This window comes from Bos javanicus, chromosome 19, assembly GCF_032452875.1.
Source record: "Bos javanicus breed banteng chromosome 19, ARS-OSU_banteng_1.0, whole genome shotgun sequence".
Taxonomy (NCBI): domain Eukaryota; kingdom Metazoa; phylum Chordata; class Mammalia; order Artiodactyla; family Bovidae; genus Bos; species Bos javanicus.
In genome coordinates, this window is record NC_083886.1 from 46414260 (window position 1) to 46428314 (window position 14055).

A 14055-nucleotide genomic window follows, 5' to 3' on the forward strand; every position below is an offset into this window, starting at 1 on the left:
CAGACTTTATTTTAGGGGGCTCCAAAATCACTGCAGATGGTGACTGCAGCCATGAAATTAAAAGACACTTGCTCCTTGGAAGAAAAGCTATGACCAACCTAGACAGCATAACAAAAACAAGAGACAGTACTTTGTCAAGGTCCATGTTGTCAAAGCTATGGTTTTTCCAGTGGTCATGTACAGATGTGAGAGTTGGACTGTGAAGAAAGCTGAGTGCCGAAGAATTGATGCTTTTGAACTGTGGCATTGGAGATGACTCTTGAGAGTCCCTTGGACTGCAAGGAGGTCCAACCAGTCCATGTGGGGGAGATCAGTCCTGGGTGTTCATTGGAAGGACTGATGCTGAACCTGAAACTCCAGTACTTTGGCCACCTGATGAGAAGAACTGATTCATTGGAAAATACCCTGATGCTGGGAAAGATTGAAGGCAGGAGGAAAAGGGGACGACAGAAGATGAGATGGTTGGATGGCATCACCGACTCAATGGACATGAGTTTGAGTAAGCTCTGGGAGTTGGTAATGGACAGGGAGGCCTGGCGTGCTGCAGTTCATGGGGTTGAAAAGAGTCAGACATGACTGAATGACTGAACTGACGGAAGTCTTGTCTATACTACACCAAATGGTGTATTTTGATGAGCAGATTTCACTTTTGTGAAGTCTAATTCTTCAAACTTTTAAAAAAGTAGTCATTTCATGCTCACTTTGGTAGCACATATACTAAAATTGAAATGATAATGAGCTTAGCATGGCCCCTGAGCAAGGATGACATGCAAATTCGTGAAGGGTTCCATAACTTAAAAAAAAAGTTATTTCTTTCTATGATCTTTTTGAAGATACCTTTGCCTACCTCCAAGTCTCAAAGACATTCTCCTATATTTTCTTCTAGAATTTTAACTTTTGATTGAAGTCTATGATTCATTGCAAATCAAGTTTTGTGAATGGTGTGATGGAGGGAATAATTAATTTTTTTATATTAATTTTCAGTTGTTCTAAAATGAACCATTAAAAAGACTTTCCTTTTCCCTTTGGATTGCTTTGGTGACTTTATAAAAAAAAATCAAGTGTCTGTTTAATTGTGGGTCTATTTCTGTTTTCTTTTCTATTCCATTGTCATTTACCTTATGATAATGCTGCAATATTCAATTACTGTAGTCTTGTAATTCATAATGACAGGTAGGCAAATTCTCCACTTTGTTCTTCCTTTAAGATGCTTTAGACATCCTAGGTCCTTTGCATTTCCATAAAAATTTTAGAATCAACATGTCAATTTTTAGGAAAGAATCTGCTAGGATTATGATTGAGATTGAATTGCATCTAAAAATCATTTTGGAGGAAACTGGCATCTCAACAATATCGAGTCTTCCAATCCATGAATATAGCACTACATTTCTTTAGGACTTCTAGAATTTCTTTCAGCAATATGTTGGGTTTTTTTTTTTTTTTCCTCAGCCATATTTTATAGACTTCACTGCTGAGGTCTTACACATAATTTGTGAAATTTTTCCCAAAGTAGTTAATGTTGTTTTAAAAAATTCTATTGCAAGGATTTCCCTGGTGGTCCAGTGATTGGGACTCTGCGCTTCCACTGTAGCGAGCCAGGGTTTGATCCCTGGTTGGGGAACTAAGATCAAAAGGTTAAGGTCGTATGAGGTTAGTCATCCTAAAGAGATACAGCAGCTTGCTGAAGAAGGCATGGTGGAGAGGTAGAAAGACCCAGGTTCCTGATAGATAATATTGTTAAGCTACTGAATTTACTAGCCTAGAACTGTCCTAACTCTGAATTTGTCTTTATATAAGATAATATATTGCCTGTATTTTAGGGGGAAAAAAAAAGGTTATGAACACAGCCAAAAAAAAAAAAAAAAGTTACTGTAAATGGAAAATTTTCAAATTTCATTTTCCATTGTTGGCAGCAGAGCTGAGTGCCAGAACAGTGACAGAAAAGACAACCCACAGGAGATCCTAGGTGTGGGAAATGGGGGTAGGGCGGTGCTCTTTATTTACAGGGAATTGCAGAGGGTCTGAGAGGGTCAAGAATGCCGTGGCCATGTAATGGGAGGAAAAGAGGCACAACATAGTTTGGAAGACTGATTTCCTTTCTCGGTCCTGTTCCTAAGAAGGGACGTCCTTCCTTAATACCCTCCTGGGAAGGGAAGGCAGGGCAGTGCCAAGCATCCTTGAGAAATTGCTCTTGTGTTCTCCTCCCCAACATCATTCAACTAGCCCTCTAGTGGGGCTGCTGCCTCTATGGTCTGGGCTGAGCGTGGCCCTTTGTGGACAGGTAAGCTGGCCTTGGTGGTACAAGTGGCATATTCTGCCCTCTCTATGAGAAAATGGGTCTTTCACTGGCCCAGCTGGCAGGGAGGAGAGAGGCTGAAACACCTAGGATTTAATCTGCTCAAAACTGCCAACCTTCTGGGCTGGCTTTCCCAGGGCAGCCCCCACCCTAACTGCTTCTCTCGCCCCATTTCTTAATGTTGCCCCACCCAATTATAGAGTCAGCTGCCCACACCTCTCACAAGGGCCAAACCTTCCAACTCGTGCCCTGAGGAAAGATTTCAAAGATTTTTTTTTTTTCCAAGGAAAAAACTGGACAAGCCCAAGCTCCACCCATCCTGGGTCTTGTCCTTGTTTTATGGGGAAGGGTTTGGGAAGGACAGGAGGCACAGGAGCTGCCCAGTTGCTGGGCAAAATGGCTGTGGGTGGGGGACAGTGGCAGTGCCAAGGAGGGGAGCCATCACCCCTCTGTACTCCCCACAGTGCTCCCAACTCCCCTTCAAAGGAAGGTATACTTCTTTTAAGGGCTTCCCTGATAGCTCAGTTGGTAAAGAATCCGCCTGCAATGCAGGACACCCCGGTTTGATTCCTGGGTCAGGAAGATCCGCTGGAGAAGGATTAGGCTACCCACTCCAGAATTCTTGGGCTTCCCTTGTGGCTCAGCTGGTAAAGAATCTGCCTGCAATGTGGGAGACCTGGCTTCGATCCCTGGATTGGGAAGATCCCCTGGAGAAGGGAAAGGCTACCCACTCCAGTATTCTGGTCTAGAGAATTCCATGGACTTTATAGTCCATAGGGTCCCAAAGAATTGGACACGACTGAGCGACTTTCACTTTCAAGACAGTGCTAGGGGTTCACTGGTGGCTCAGTGGTAAAGAATCTGCCTGCCAATGTAGGAGAGTCAGGTTTGATCCCTGGGTCAGGAAGATCCCCTGGAGAAGGAAGTGACAACCACTCCAGTGTTCTTGCTGGGAAATCCCACGGAGGGAGGAGCCTGACGTGCTATAGTCCATGGGGTTGAAAAGAACTGGATACTACTTATTGACTAAACAACAGCAAATTGCTGTAACAAGTAACCCCCACCCCATCCCCACAAATGCAGAGTGTTTCCATCTCACTTGTGTATAGTTCATAGCATTTGGTTTGTAGGTTCTTCCACACAGGAGTTTAGCGACCAGGATTTTTGCATTTTGAGGCTTTACCATCCCCTGGCCTGTCATCCTTGGCACCCCTTTGGTGGGAGGGGAAGAAACCCCACAAAATGTGTGACCATATCTCAAAAGCCTTGGCACATGTGGTACACATACTTCTGCTCACAGTCTATTGGCAGAAATCTGTCTGGAGCCGCACTGAGATGCAAGGGAGCCTGGGAAATGTGGTCCCTGGCTCTGCAACTGTTTCCCAGTGACAGCATGACACTGAAAGGGAGAGCCTGGATTTTGCTGGCCCTGCCACTGAGTCCTACTGCATTTAGAAAATCTATTTATTCAGGGCTGTGCCAGGTCTTAGATGAGGCTCGCAGGATCTTTGATCTTCATTGGGTACTCATGTTCTTTAGTTGGGATCTTGAGTATCGGCAAGTGAATTCTTATTTGCAGCTTGTGGGCTCTAGTTCTCTGACCAAGGATCGAATCAGGGCCCCCTGCATTGGGAGTGCAGAGTCTTAGCCACTGGACCATCAGAGAAATCCCTGAGTCCCATTACCTTGTCCCACCAGTCTTTCTTTTTAAACTGTAGAGGGCTGTTTGTATGTGAAGGGTTATTCCCCACCCCATCCCCAACTTGGGCTCCTCATGCCTTCCTCTGTCTCCAACGTCACTTTCCACCTCACTCAGCCACCTCAAGTTCCTCTCCTTCTAAGACACTTGCCTAAATCTGAGCTCCTCCACAAAGCTTTTTAGGGACTTTAATACCCATGCTGAAGTCTTCCAATCTCTGAGGCTCTCATTTGCTGTAAACTTGAGCAAGAATAATTGGGGGGACATCTCCCCCTTTTTTACCTGGTCTTAACGTTTGGAATTCCTTTAAATGAAGACCAAGACTTTCTGCCCACAACCAACACTGAGGCTTCGGATATGTGTACCCCGGGAGAGGGGGCAGAAGAGGGGGCATCACGTCCTCCAGTCCTTATAGGTTCTTCAAGAGGGTAAGAAGGAGAGCAAGGGGCTCCACTCAGCCCTCCTGGGTCCTGAGAAGGGGACCAGCTAGAGAAAGGGAGACACCAGGCCTGATGCAAGCTTTGATGGTGTCTCAGCTATATTTTTCTTTTTGAAGATATATTTTTTTGATGTGAACCATTTTATAAGTCTTAATTGAATTTGTTACATATTGTTTCTGTTTTATGTTTTAATTTTTTTGGCCACTAGGCATGCGGTGTTTTAGCTCCTCGACAAGGGATTGAACCTGCACTCCTGGTGTTGGAAAGCGAAGTCGTAACCACTGGACTGCCAAGGAAGTCTCCTCAGCTATGTTTTTCAATTATCATATATTGAGGATCTTCCAATTTATAAACAAAATGAGACTAATTAAATAGCCATTTATTTATTTAGGCTGCACTCTGCGGCTTGCAGGATCTCAGTTCCCTGACGGGTGGTGGAATGAGGGCCCATGACCTTGAAAGCGCTGAGTTGTAACCACTGGACCACCAGGGGATTCCCCCAAGTACTGCCATTTATTAGTGCTTACCATGTGCCAGGCATAGCAAAGCACTATGCGTCGTCAGTTGATCTTCCCAACAATCTAATGAACTAAGGACTCTTATTTTGTCCCCATTTTGCAGGCAAGGAAAGCAAAATTCAGAGAAATGAACTTTTCCCAGGTCACATGTTGCTGTTCAGTCACTGAGTTGTGTCTGACTCTGCGACCCCATAGACTGCAGCACGCCAGGCTTCCCTAACCTTCTGTATCTCCCAGGGTTTGCTTTAAACTCATGTCCATTGAGCCAGTGATGCCACCTCATCCTCTGCCACCCACTTCTCCTCCTGCCCTCAATCTTTCCCAGCGTCAGGGTCTTTTCCAATGAGTTGGCTTTTCACATTAAGTGGCCAAAGTGCTAGAGCTTCAGCTTTAGCATCAGTCCTTCCAATGAATATTCAGGGTTGATTTCCTTTAGGATTGAGTGGTTTGATCTCCTTGTATCCAAGGGACTCTCAAGAGTCTTCTCCAGCATCACAGTTCGAAAGCATCAACTTTTTGGTGCTCAGCCTTCTTTAAGGTCCAACTCTCAACATCCATACATGACTACTAGAAAAACCATAGCTTTGACTATATGGACCTTTGTCAGCAAAGTGATATCTCTGCTTTTTAATATTCTGTCTAGGTTTGTCATAGCCAGGTCCCATAGCTAGTGAATAGAAGAGTAGGGCTGAAGCCTAGGTAAACAACTTCACAGTCTGTGAATTCCCTTATGCCTCTGTCTCCTGGGACACCTGTGTGGCAGAGGTGCTTCAGGCAAACCAAATAGCCATGTGCTCCCCCTCACTTCCCAGCCTTCCTAGCGGCAGGCTGGGCCATGTGACTAACTCTGATCAATGGGTTATGAATGGAAGTGAGGTGTGTCATATCTGGACCAAGGCATTTAGGGTTGGTGTCTGACCCTTCTATTCTCTCTTTTCCTTTAGTGATGACTACAGCAGCCATGGCTTGAAGTGGAGGAGCCACTAGGAGGAAGAAGACTGGGTGTCTGGTCATTATACTAAAGACAGCTGGCCTGGAGAGCTGTCCCACCTGCAGCACCTCTGTGTGAATGGGAAATCTGCCTCTGTTGGGTTAAGCCACTGAGATTTGGAGATTAATTTGTTACCACAGCATGCCATAGCCTTTCCTCTCTAATACACAAGACAGGACACCAAATATATCACTGTTCACCCCATTGGCTATTGACAACATAGTATTTTATTTATTTATTTATGGCTGCACTCAGATGACCATTATATCTACTACTGCGGGCAGGAATCCCTTAGAAGAAATAGAGTAGCCATCACGGTCAACAAAAGAGTCCGAAATGCAGTACTTGGATGCAATCTCAAAAACAACAGAATGATCTCTGTTTGTTTCCAAGGCAAACCATTCAATATCACAGTAATCCAAGTCTATGCCCCAACCAGTAATGCTGAAGAAGCTGAAGTTGAACGGTTCTATGAAGACCTACAAGACCTTTTAGAACTAACACCCAAAAAAGATGTCTTTTTCATTATAGGGGACTGGAATGCAAAAGTAGGAAGTCAAGAAACACCTGGAGTAACGGGCAAATTTGGCCTTGGAATACGAATAAAGCAGGGCAAAGACTAATAGAGTTTTGCCAAGAAAGTACACTGGTCATAGCAAACACCCTCTTCCAACAACACAAGAGAAGACTGTACACATGGACATCACCAGATGGTCAACACCGAAATCAGATTGATTATATTCTTTGCAGCTAAAGATGGACTGGAAAAAGTCAGTTTTCATTCCAATCCCAAAGAAAGGCAATGCCAAAGAATGCTCAAACTACCGCACAATTGCACTCATTTCACACGCTAGTATGGAGAAGGAAATGGCAACCCACTCCAGTATTCTTGCCTGGAGAATCCCATGGACTGAGGAGCCTGGTGGGCTACAGTCCACAGGGTCACAAAGAGTCAGACACGACTGAGCAACTTCACTTTCACACACTAGTAAAGTAATGTTCAAAATTCTCCAAGCCAGGCTTCAGCAATACGTGAACTGTGAACTTCCAGATGTTCAAGCTGGTTTTAGAAAAGGCAGACGAACCAGAGATCAAATTGCCAACATCCGCTGGATCATCGAAAAAGCAAAAGAGTTCCAGAAAAACATCTATTTCTGCTTTATTGACTATGCCAAAGCCTTTGACTGTGTGGATCACAATAAACTGTGGAAAATTCTGAAAGAGATGGGAATACCAGAGCACCTGACCTGCCTCTTGAGAAACCTATATGCAGGTCAGGAAGCAGCAGTTAGAACTGGACATGGAACAACAGACTGGCTCCAAATAGGAAAAGGAGTACCTCAAGGCTGTATATTGTCACCCTGCTTATTTAACTTCTATGCAGAGTACATCATGAGAAACGCTGGGCTGGAAGAAGCACAAGCTGGAATCAAGATTGCCAGGAGAAATATCAATAACCTCAGATATGCAGATGATACTACCCTTAGGGCAGAAAGTGAAGAGGAACTAAAAAGCCTCTTGATGAAAGTGAAAGAGGAGAGTGAAAAAGTTGGCTTAAAGTTCAACATTCAGAAAATGAAGCTCATGGCATCGGCTCCCATCACTTCATGGCAAATAGATGTGAAAACAGTGGGAACAGTGTCAGACTTTATTTTTTGGGGCTCCAAAATCACTGCAGATGGTGACTGAAGCCATGAAATTAAAAGACGCTTACTCCTTGGAAGGAAAGTTATGACCAACCTAGATAGCATATTGAAAAGCAGAGATATTACTTTGCCAACAAAGGTCTGTCTAGTCAAGGCTATGGTTTTTCCAGTGGTCATGTATGGATGTGAGAGTTGGACTGTGAAGAAGGCTGAGCGCCCAAGAATTGATGCTTTTGAGCTGTGGTGTTGGAGAAGACTCTTGAGAGTCCCTTGGACTGCAAGGAGATCCAACCAGTCCATTCTGAAGATCAGCCCTGGGATTTCTTTGGAAGGAATGATGCTAAAGCTGAAACTCCAGTACTTTGGCCACTTCATGCAAAAAATTGACTCATTGGAAAAGACTCTGATGCTGGGAGGGATTGGGGGCAGGAGGAGAAGGGGACGACAGTGGATGAGTTGGCTGGATGGCGTCACTGACTCGATGGACATGAGTCTGAGTGAACTCTGGGAGTTGGTGATGGACAGGGAGGCCTGGCGTGCTGCGATTCATGGGGTCGCAAAGAGTCGGACACGACTGAGCGACTGAACTGAACTGAACTGAACTGACTGATGGCTGCTGGGTCTCTGTTGCTGTACATGGGCTTTCTCTAATTGTGGCAAGTGGGAGCTACTCTTCCTTGCAGTGCTAGGGCTTCTCATTTTGGTGGCTTCTCTTGTTGCAGAACACCGGCTCTAGGCAGGCGGGCCTCAGTAGTTGCAGCACGTGGGCTCAGTAGCTGTGGCTCCTGGGCTCTAGAACGTGGGCTCAGTGGTTGTGGCTCATGGGTTTAGTTGCCCCACAGCACGTGGGATCGTCCCAGACCAGGGATCGAATGTTGTCCGCTGCATCGGCAGGTAGATTCTCAACTAGTGGACCACCAGGGAAGTCCCAGATGTTTTGTTTTGTGAATGGTGTTGTGCCCAGAGTAAGAATGACTGCCCAAAGACAAGCTCTTGGAAGCAGATGGGAGAATCTAAGGGTCTTCCTGAGCCCCCTGAGCAGCAGGGGCCCCCGGGCATGGCCTCTTGCTCTGGTTTCCTCCTCTGCCCAGCATCAGGCTTCTCTCCCTGTTGCTGGTTTCCAAAGCTGCCTTTGACACAGCCCCTTGGTCTCCACCCCCAGCAGACGGCTTCCAGAAGCAAAGGCCCAGACACCACTGGCTCCTCTCCAGATGCTGGCCAAAGTGCCGGAAGTTTCTCTGAGCCTCACATTGTCTTTCAGATGTATCCCTGGGGAGGCAGAGCTCTCGCAATCAGGGCAATCACCGCTTTCTGGCCCCTGCTGACCGGGAACCATGGGCTGGGTGTGGCAGGCAGGAAGCTCGGGGCAGGGCTGCCCACTTTTAGTTCAGACCTGGGGGAAAAGTGGGGGTTTCAGGGCACTGGGCTGGCTCCTAGCTGGAGTGAGAACAGCCAGGACAGTGAGAGAGAGAGCGTTCACTCTTCATCCAGTTCTCAAACACTCATCTCTGAGGATCTCTGTGGGTCTGGCCCTGTGCTTAATGCTGTGGGAACACAAAGGCCAGAGGTCCTGGCCCCTGGCTTCCAGGAGCTTGCATCCTGTAGGCTCAAGTAGCACATTAGCTACTAGAAAACCAGAGCACCAGGGAGTAAATCAGCCTGGGAGTTTTCAGTTGCGAGTAACCTGACCTCTGGAGAGAAAATGTTGCGTGCTTCTCACTTCTGAAAGCAATTCAGTTTCAAATGTTATTTTCTGAAATGTTACTTTTTGAAATATATGTGTAGTGTGTGTGTATGCCAAAATTAACACTGACTCTAGATTTTCTGATTGCAAAATTCTAAAGTTTATCAAAGCTGAAATCTTTTCCTTTCGTTCTCTGTTGGTCCCCTAAGTTAGCTAGTGCCTTCAGTCCATGTTTTAAGTTATCCAAACTGAATCAGTATCAAAAAGGAAATATTTTGTCCCCATGTCCAAAGAGATTCCAGTTTCAGGTTTGGTTGGATCCAGGTCCTTATCACATGTCATGTGAACTCTGCATGGTTTTGCTTCCTCTGTTTTGGCTTTATTCTTAGGGACGCTCATACTCCTAGGACCATATTCTGTGATTGTCAGCCCCACTTGAAAGAATGGGCCCATTTCCTGGCCACACCAGAAAAGCCCTTATTTAACTGACTCTGACTGGGTCTCAGGCCCATCCCTGAACCAGTCTCTGTACTGGTCAGTGGTGGGGATGGGAGTGGTTTGAGAGAAGATGTAACGCTCTGACTCCTCTCTGGATCCTGGGGTGGTTAGCCTCTTCTGAATCACATGGTTGAAACTCAGGGATATGAGATTTCCTACGGAAGACTAGGGTGTTATGATCAGAAGGAAGATAGATGCTGAGTAGGATAATAATCAATACTTACTGCTGGTGGGGTGATGGAATATGCCCTCAGAGATGTATGAACCAAGGGCTGTGAGAATTCAGAGAGGGAGATGTCACCTGCAGTTAAAGACATCAAGGAAGGATGTGCGTAGACTGAGGCTTGAAGGATGACCAGAGTTTGAGTGTTGGATCTGGGGGAATGGGGAAGAAAGGGCATTCTGAACACAGGGAACAATGTGAGCAGAAACCTGGAGGCAAGCACAGAAAGGAACAGGAACTGAAGCTGGAGGAGGGAAAGGCTTTGAATGCCAAGCACAGGAGTGTGGATTGAATTTGGGAAATACTCATGGATGTTCAGGAGCTGAGGCTGGGTCATCAGATCTGAGCTGCTGGGAGCTGATACTAGAAGCCCCAGGGGCCCTGACCCTCTGCTCCACTTCCTGCCCCTTCCCCCTGGGCTGTCTTGGTGTCCACAGATCCCTCTTCCTTTAGTTCAGCTCAGACAGAGCTGGAGTTTTCCAGTAGAAATGCTTCCTCAGGAGGAAAGTGAAAGTGCAAAGTGTGACTACGGAGTAACCCTGCAGATTTTCATGCTCTCCAGCATCCAGTCAAAAGTGGGGTTTGTAATTCTCGTCAAACCTGTGTTTGAATTCCTCCTCTCTCCCTGCGGATAAGTCTCATAACCTCCCTGAGCCTCCATTTCTTTTTCTGCAAAATGGAATGAGCAGGGACTTCCCTGGTGGTCCAGTGGTTGAGAATACACCTGCCAGTGCAGGGGACATGGGCTCGATCCCTGATCTGAGAAGGTTCCACATGCTGTGGAGTAACTGAGCCCGCATGTCACAGCTATAGAGCCTGTGTTTCAGAGCCCTTGCTCTGCAGCAAGAGACACCACCGCAATGAGAAGCCCACACACTGCAACTAGAGAAAGCTGCGCACAGCAACAAAGACCCAAAGCAGCCACAAACTAATTATTAATTAATTAAAAAATAAAGGCAATAAGCTTTAAAAATATATGAAACAAGTAAGTTCAATCTCACAAGATTGGTAGGAGGATTAAATGGGATGCTGTATGTCACATATGGGGTACACAGAGTCTGCAATGATGATGATGAAGATGATGAAGGAGATGAAAGGACCAACCAGGGAGGAAGGAAATGACCAGCAGAGTCCAGTCCCTTGGAGAGCTCTTAGCCTGGCGTGTGAGTGAGGTGACATCATCAGGCTGGGCAGATGCAGATGAAGGGTGGCCAGGACAGCGTGCAGGAGTGAAAAGCAGCCTCAGCCTCAGCCCTTACTCTTGAACTTTGCCCTGTTGGGGTCAGGGAACCCCAGTGAGAACACATCATTGGGTCATCCTTTTTGTGTATCCCCAAGTTAAGGAAAGGGCTCTGGTCATGGCAGAGGGCCCTGGAAAGTCAGATTGTGCTGATACTGCCCCATGTGGGCCTCCTCTGGACCTCAGTTTACCCCACTGGTTAGGGGATACTGGTCAGTCTCTTTGGGGTCCCAGGGCAGCCAGAGGAGCATGCTTTCAACAGGATTTCTACAAATCTCAGGATGGCTGGAATAGGCCTGAAGGATGAGATCAGGCTAATGAGGAAGGGCAGGAGGGTGATAAAGGCTCAAGCCAGGAGTCACCAAGCTTTACTGATTCCCCTCTCAGCAAAATAATTTGAACATGTATCCCCCAAATATATTTGTTTACTTATTTATATCAGTGACATACATTACTATACTAATATATTCTGCCCACTATAAAATATACATAAAATGAAGAACTTAAAGCAATATCAATAGGAAAAAACAAACTATGACCATTCATACAACAGACTACTATAAGAATGAGGTCTTACAACTCAATACTAAGAAGATAGCTAAGTTGAAAAATGAACACAAGATGTGAATGGACATATTGTCAAAAAAGAGATATGAATGGCTAATGAGCATAAGAAAATGTTCAATTTTATTTACCATTAGGAAAGTGCGATTTTGTGGGATCTTATTTCCCCGACAAGGGATTGAACCCGAGTTCTTGCAGCGAAAGCATGGGGTCCTAACCACTGGACCTCCAGGGAATTCCCAGTGAAATGCAATTGAAAATCACATGAGATAACCTGCACATCTTCTGCCATGAAGAGGTGAAGTGAAAGTTGCTCAGTCACATCTGACTCTTAGCAACCCCATGGACTACATAGTCCATGGAATCCTCCAGGTCAGAATACTGGAGTGGGTAGCTGTTCCCTTCTGCAGGGGATCTTCCCAACCCAGGGATTGAATCCAGGTCTCCCTCATTGTAGGCGGATTCTTTACTAGCTGAGCCACCTGGGAAGCCCTATGGTCTTCTTCAAAAAGACAAATGACAGCAAGTGTTGAGGATGTGGAGAAATTGGAATATTCACCCATCACTGGTGGGAGTGTAAAATGGTGCGGCACTTTGTAAAAACAGCTTAGCAGTTTCTTAAAAAGTTAAACATAAAATTACCACAAAACATAGCAATCCTCCTAGGTTATCAAATGAAGAGGAATAAAAATGTATGCCCACACAAAGGCTTGTATGTATTTGCAGCAGAATTATTCATAATAGAAAAACCTGGAAACATCCTATTATCCATCAGCTGATGAGTGGATAAACGAAATGTGAAATATCCATACAATGGATATTATTCAGGAATAAACTAATTAAATATAATTCAACATGGATGAACCTCAAGGACATTACGTTTAGTGAAAGAAGCTAGACCCAAAAGACTGTGTACCCTATGATTCCTTTCATATGAAATGTTCAGGGATGACAAATGCATAAAGACAGGAAGCAGATCAGCACTTGGCTGAACTAGGGGTGAGAGTAAGGGTTAAACTGTAAAAGACCCAAAGGAACTTTTGGGATGATGGAAATATTCTAAAACTGGATTGTGGTCAAAGTTGCACAACTCCATATAAGCTTACTGGAAATCACTGGGCTTTCCAGGTGGTACAGTGGTAAAAGAATCTGCCTGCCAATGCAAGAGACACAGGAGATGCAGGAGACGCAAGAGACTCGGGTTCAGTCCCTGGGATGGGAAGATCCCCTGGAGAAGAAAATGGCAACCCACTCCAGTATTCTTGCCTGGAGACTCCCATGTACAGAGGAGCCTGGCGGGCTACAGTCCATGGGTCGCAAAAAGTCAAACACATGACTAAGCGACTGAGCACGCACACATGCACACAAAAATCACTGAACAGTATACTTATAATGGATAGATTTTCACATAAATTATGTCTCAATATAGCTGCTTAAAAAAGAGAGGATGTTCTTTAGGCTTTGGTATATATAGGTCTCCAAGATGTAATTAAAAGAAAAATTTTAATTGAAATATAATTTGTTAATGATGTGTTAATTTCTGTTGTACAGCAAAGTGATTCAGTTATACATACAAATACATACATTCTTTTTTAAATAGCCTTCTCCATTATGGTTTATCACAGAATACTAAATATAGTTCCTTGTGCTATACAGTAGGACCTTGTTTTTTATCCATTCTAAATATAACCATTTGCAAGCAAGCTGTATTTTAAATGGAAAAATCAAGGTACAGAGTATGCTGCTGTTTGCATTTCTTTCTTTTTTTTTTTTTTAAATAAAAGGTGTACCACTGTGTAAAACAGTATGGAATCTTCTCAAAAAAACTAAAAATAGAGCTACCATTCAGTTCAGTCACTCAGTTGTGTCCTACTCTTTGCGACCCCATGAATCGCAGCACGCCAGGCCTCCCTGTCCATCACCAACTCCTGGAGTTCACTCAAACTCATGTCTATCGAGTTGGTAATGCCATCCAGCCATCTCATCTTCTGTCGTCCCCTTCTCCTCCTGCCCCCAATCCCTCCCAGCATCAGAGTCTTTTCCAATGAGTCAACTCTTCACATGAGGTGGCCGAAGTATTGGAGTTTCAACTTCAGCATCATTCCTTCCAATGAACACTCAGGACTGATCTCCTTTACGATGGACTGGTTGGATCTCCTTGCAGTTCAAGGGACTCTCAAGAGTCTTCTCCAACACCTCAGTTCAGAAGCATCAATTATTCAGTGCTCAGCTTTCTTCATGGTCCAACTCTCACAT

General features: G+C 45.1%; 1 non-coding gene across 1 annotated transcript; it reads left to right on the forward strand.

The window, feature by feature from the left end:
• The first annotated feature begins 693 nt into the window (after nt 1-693).
• Nucleotides 694-797, forward strand: LOC133233098 (U6 spliceosomal RNA). Its single transcript, XR_009731578.1, has one exon. It is a non-coding gene; the product is annotated as a U6 spliceosomal RNA (small nuclear RNA).
• Nucleotides 798-14055: the final 13258 nt, after the last annotated feature.